The sequence below is a fragment of the Centropristis striata genome, chromosome 3 (assembly GCF_030273125.1).
Source record: "Centropristis striata isolate RG_2023a ecotype Rhode Island chromosome 3, C.striata_1.0, whole genome shotgun sequence".
In the NCBI taxonomy this organism is placed as follows: domain Eukaryota; kingdom Metazoa; phylum Chordata; class Actinopteri; order Perciformes; family Serranidae; genus Centropristis; species Centropristis striata.
In genome coordinates this window covers 22,547,288-22,553,287 of record NC_081519.1, presented here as the reverse complement: position 1 = coordinate 22,553,287, position 6,000 = coordinate 22,547,288, and the positions used below count along the sequence as shown (strand labels likewise).

General features: G+C 42.6%; 1 protein-coding gene across 1 annotated transcript in view; it reads left to right on the top strand.

The window, feature by feature from the left end:
* LOC131968995 (metabotropic glutamate receptor 7) overlaps nucleotides 1–6,000 on the top strand; it is a 298,334-nt gene that overhangs the window by 96,882 nt on the left and 195,452 nt on the right. The window lies entirely within an intron of this gene.

Here is a 6,000-nt window from a genome sequence, read left to right as displayed (position 1 = left end):
TTGAAGCGCAGTAGGGAGGGCAGTTGGTATATTCAGTGCGTGTGTATCAGTGTGTGAATATCCGCGCATGTCTCGTAGGAGGACGGAGAGGCGGGTCGGGGGTTTGACTGACTGACTGGTGACAGACACTCTGTTGAGCAACACAACACAAAATAACTTTATATTATGAATAGTGTAAATGTACTTTCAGTAGCTTGAAATGTGAGATTAGTGCAGCGCATGAGACTCTGGCGGGCCGACACAGTCTATGTCATTGATGGAAAGCATTACACCACTACAGCAAGAAGTAGGAATGTTGCTAATATCATGATATGCATTTTTTTTCAGTCTTTTTGTTGGTTTCTTTAGTCTTTTTGTTGTAGTTTTCAGTCTTTTTGTTGGTATTTTTAGTCTCTTTGTTGTAGTTTTCAGTCCCTTTGTGAACATCTTGAATCTCTTTGCAGTCTTGCAGCACCCCTCTGTGAACATTTTACATCTCTCTGTTGTAGTTTTGAGTCTCTGTTTTGTTTTGTGTGTTTTTCTGTGACAGTTTGCAGCTGATGCAGTAATCCGTCCATATCAACAGCTGTGAGCTGTGAAGGAATCCAGTTGGTTCAGTTTATAGCATGTATTGCACTCGTTTGTATTTCCACTCTGTGGTCGTTCAGCTTCTCATTGTGTTTCATGTCCTTGTGGATATTTTGCATCTCTGTTTAGTTGTTCTGTCACTTTATGGCCATTTTGCATCTCTCTGTAGTCTTGTTGTGTCTCTTTCTGCTCGTTTTGCACCTCGTTGTTGTAGTTTTGCGTCTTTTTTGGACATTTTGCCTCTGTATGTAATAAAACGCTGGCTCAGTTTAAAGCATACATTGCACTTCTTTGTATTTTCATCACATGGAGATTAAATTAAAAACAATGCAGTGAAAATAACTGTTATGTTTCAGTCACATCACCACAGAGTCATAATTCAGACAGAGTAAACCTTCAGAGTCTCTGAAGTGCTAATTCAAATTACTTTGAAGCAAAATAATGTTGGAGCCCTTCCTCCCTGCTTTCCAAATGGGCTTAATTAAAATGTTCATTTTAACTGGAAGTGTGCCATTCAATTAAGTGAGGTCATTCAGATTTAATTGGCTGCTTGGTCATTACTTAAAAGTTTGAGTGGGTCTGGACCCTTCACCTCGTCTCGCTCCAGGAATATTCCTCCTCTAATGACCTGCTGCTGCTGTCCTCTCCCCTCAGTCTGTGTCACCTCTCCTCCTCTCCCTCACCTGAGCTGCACCCCTCCTCCTCCTCCCCTTCTTCTCTGTTTCAGGCGACAGCGAGGTGAGAATCGAGGGCGATGTAGGACAAATGAATTAACAGCATCAGATTAAATAGGATTACTGCACTCAGTGACAGAGAGGGCCCGGCGCTCCTAATGAATTATGTAAGCACAAAGAGTCCTGACCAGATTTAATGGCATGCCACTGAACGGCTGCTGGGATCAGTGTGTGTGTGTGTGTGTGTGTGTGTGTGTGTGTGTGTGTGTGTGCGTGTGTTAGAGAAATATTAGAGCTTTTTGTCGAAGAATGAAGTGATGTATCGGAGTAAAGAAATACAAGCAAGACCATCTTTTTAGTCTCTTTTCTGTAGTTTTCAATCTCTTTGTTGTAGTTTTTAGTCTTTTTGTTGGTATTTTTAGTCTCTCTGTTGTAGTTTTTAGTTATTTTGTTGTAGTTTTTAGTCTTTGTTGTAGTTTTTTAGTTTCTTTGTTGTAGTTTTCAGTCTCTTTGTTGTAATATTTAGTCTTTTTTGTAGTTTTCTGTCTCTGTTGTAGTTTTATTTCTCTTTGTTGTAGTTTTCAGGCTCTTTGTTGTAGTTTTTAGCCTCTGTTGTAGTTTTTAGTCTCTTTCCACAGAATGGCTGCTGGGATCACAGCGTGCGTGTGCGCGTGCGCGTGTTGTCAAATATTAGAGCTTTGTCGAGGAATAAAGTGATGTATCGAAGTAAAGAAATACAAGCGAGGCCATCTGTGTGTGTGTGTGTGTGTGTGTGTGTGTAGTTTTGCATCTCATGCATGAATCAGTCAGCAGTGACTTATCTAACACCTCGAGCAGCACCCACTTGAGTCGACACTCAAGTGGGTGCAACAAGGTATTATTAGGCTTTATGCAAGGATCAAAGTAGGGGCCGTATATCTAATCCTACACAGACATGCAGGAACTCACAAACACTTAGCTCGGAGCGCCGACACAGGAAACGGCACCGTGTTAAAATAAATGTCACGCCGTGCTTCAGATTAGTGTGGGAGTCACGCTGTAGGTACAGGTGAGCAGGTGAGGGCTGAGCCAGGAAGGAACACTCCAATTAGATGCTGTTGTTCACTTTATTATAGTGGGTATACAGTGCTGACCGCTTGAGCAGAGTAGCGGTCATTTCTTCAGACTGAGGCATCATAAAGCATGCAAAAACTAAAGACTAATATTTTTTCGCCTACAAGACTGCTCTAAATTAAAAAAAAAATACAAATGCAAGGATTGCTGCAGATGTCATCGTTGGACCAGAATATTTGTTGTTCGCCGGCTGTCGGAACACTAAATATCGACACACCTTTAAAAACCAACTTTTTGTTTGTGTCCATGCTCTGAAAGAATTTTATGCTAAGACAGCAAAGACAATGGAATTAACTCAAATGAATCTTGCTATTTGACTTAATATTTTAAGTTAAAATGACTTTTTGCACAAACAAAAGACCAACATTGGGTTTTACGTCTACCAGCCGTTTTTATACAGTGTGACGCTATCTGCAGTGCTGTGAATAATATTCAAATATTGGCCATTGTTTACTACCAGAGCCAGAAAACTCGTTCTTCCCAACATGATCACTGGTGGGTCAGGACGAGGTCACAGGTAATGATTTAGTTTTGCCTCCACAGCTGATTAAAATGGGCTTTTATCCAAAGCACACTACGCTCATTCACCCTCCACACACACATTCATACTGGGGGCCGAGGCTACCAGGGCACACTGGAGCAACTTGGGGTTCAGTATCTTGCTCAAGGATACTTCTACATGTAGCTGCCATGGGGATCGGACCACCAACCTTTCGGTTACTGGACGAATGCTCTACCAACTGAGCCACAGCAACCCCGTGCTAAACAGCAAGTTGCTCAGCAGAACTCAGGGACTTTCCTCAGGTGTTGAGGAGCTGCTGACTGACTTCTTCTCTGTCTGATCTCTTGAACTTGAATCTTTGAGACTTTCTCTGCACGTTCTGCAGCATTCGCTCAGTTTTTTTGTCACATGTCGACCTCGTGTTTGTCAGAACAAACATCTGAAGTGAGAATTCAGTATCAAAACTGTGCTGTTGCATAATATTGTGCATGTCTTTCGTGGTTGTGAGGAAATCCTGGAGCTTTCTTACTGCCTCCATTCTCACCTCCGAGCAGCCGAGCGCTCGCTGTTTGAAGTAGGTGTGAATGTCGGTTTGTTGGTTGCGTAAAGTTACAGAAAAGGTCGGACGAAGCCGTGAGATTCCTACGCTGCAAAGATGTGGAACGGGGAGGCGGTGAGAGGATGCAGATAGATTCAGTGCAGATCATAATGAGCCTGTAGTCACAGACACACAATCCATCACACTTTAACACACGAGACACATGTAGCACAGGCACACCTAGATCACTGCAGAGTCAGTTACAGAGCGATCTCCCACTGCTTGTCTCTCATCCCGCCTTTAATTTTGTCAAATGATGAAGAGGCCAACAAAGAAATACCTAAATCAAACGGCAGCCGAAACAGCAAGAGACTGAGCCGAGCGAGGAAGATTAGAAGAGGAAGAGGATACGGAGGAGTGGAGTGGGTCGAAGGGAGACACGGAGGAGGAAGACGTGACGAGGAAGAGGAGGATAAAAGGATGAGGAAAGTGAGTCAGAGAGGACGGGGGGCTGTGAATCACAGTCTGCTGAATGCTGATGCTCTGTTTTACAAATATAGTGTTAATAACAATGTGCACACATAAAACAACACTTTCACACACACACACACACGGTGACTCAGAGTATGTGAGTAGTGTGAGCGTGTAGAGCTTGTAGCTTTCTGCTTCATTTGCCCGTCTGCGACAATAACAGCATGTTGATGAATGCAGCGCCTACGTGTGTGTATTTCTGTACCAGTGTGTTGTTGTGACAAAATGTCAGCCTCTGTGTGTGTGTGTGTGTGTGTGTGTGTGTGTGTGTGTGTGTGTGTGTGTGTGTGTGTGTGTGTGTGCGTGTGTGGAGGATATCACAGAAAATGAGAGGTTGTAATGAAATCAGTGATTGCTACTCTGAGCCAGCAGGTCACTGTAATTAAGTGTGATTAGGACACAATGTTTCTCTTTCTCCCCCTCGTTCCCTCTCTCTCTCCCTCCCTCTCTTCCCTCCGTTCTCCCACACATGATCACGTCCCTCTTTTCCTTCATGTGCACACACACGCATGTCATTCCTTCCTCTGTTTTTACTGATGGAAGAGAGTTTTCTGCGTCACCTTTCCACTGAGTCACCTGATGATGCTCGTCAGTGTAAAAACACCCTGAAAGAGTTCAAGTCAGAGTGAACTCCAGCTGTGGAGGAGGTGTGAGACTCATTCTAGTCAGAAGGTGAAAAGGTGTAAATGAATGAGCAGGATGCACACGTGTAGCTGGTCTGGCCTAACACCTCGTCTGCTACAATCTCTTCGTTGTGTTCGTGTATGATGAGGAATGAGATGCTGACAACTGCTGGTCTGCTCGGCTGGGGTGTATTTATTCTGTGTAAAACACATAAAAGTCAGTCCAGCAAAATCTCATTACCAGTCTCCAAATGCACACCTCTCCTCTGCAGGGCTAAAAGCCGAGTGAGTTACAGCATTTACTATGTTCAATTACATTAAATTAAATCAATGAAACGAAATACATCCCATTCCATTGTGCAATCACAGAAATATTTTTCCACCCACCAGCAGCAGTCTTTTATATTTTATAAATTAACAACATGACAAAATAACTCACATACCTGTGTAAAACACATAAAAGTCAGTACAGCAACATCTAATGACCAGTCTCCAAATGCACACCTTTAAAAAAAATAAGGTACATAACAACAAACTGCATCAGAAACGGTCTTCACGCTCTGGTAGCCTAACTTAAAAACAGCGATGTTTTACCAAAGTGCAGCATGTGATTCAAACATCTCTTAACTTCCTGCATCAGGTTTTTTCTGAACTATGTCACTTCTAGTAGTCACGTCGTCCTCCTCACTACTTCACTTCCAGCATTTACATCATTTATTTCCTCTTGAAACTGTCTTTTAGAGACTTACCAGGAACGGTTTGGCCCTAACCTTAGAGAAGTGCTGATGGAGCACAAATTCAACCAAACTGCAGCTTTTTGTTCCAGCAGTAGACCTTACCATGTCCTGCAGCCGCTAGGGGCACTGCTTTTAGAATCACTGTGTATCATATGCAGCAGAACTGGATTTTGGCCTATGCATTGCAGATAGTAAGAAAGAGTAAAGTCGTGTTATTTTTAAGTAGATTGAAGAGAACAGGTTATGTGTTTCAGTTTGGAGAGTGACCCTGTTAACTGGTGACTCTCCTTGTTGTTGAAAACGGACAAAACATGTGGCAGTGCCTAAAATAGTTGATTACAAACATAGCATGTTTACTATCTAAGTTTAAGATGTTAACGTGTTGGCTAATTAGCACAAAGCACAACTGAGGCTATTGGGAATGGCTTCAGTTCTGCAGATGTTTGTATGAATTTGATTTTGATGTATGCGCCGCTCATTATTTGAAAATGTAAAGTTGTGATGCAGTTTGAAGAGAGCAGATTGAGAAAAGATGAGTGGCAGTGAGTTTGTTGCAGGAAAAACTTTCTGTGTTTTGTTTTTTAAACTCTCGAAGTTGTTTGTGTGGCGTAAAGGTGCTTTGAGACGGTGAGCGCTTCCTATGAATGCCTACATTGTTAACATATACATAAACACAGTGTCACCGTGGTGATGAGGTTGGCAGCAGTTTGACTCC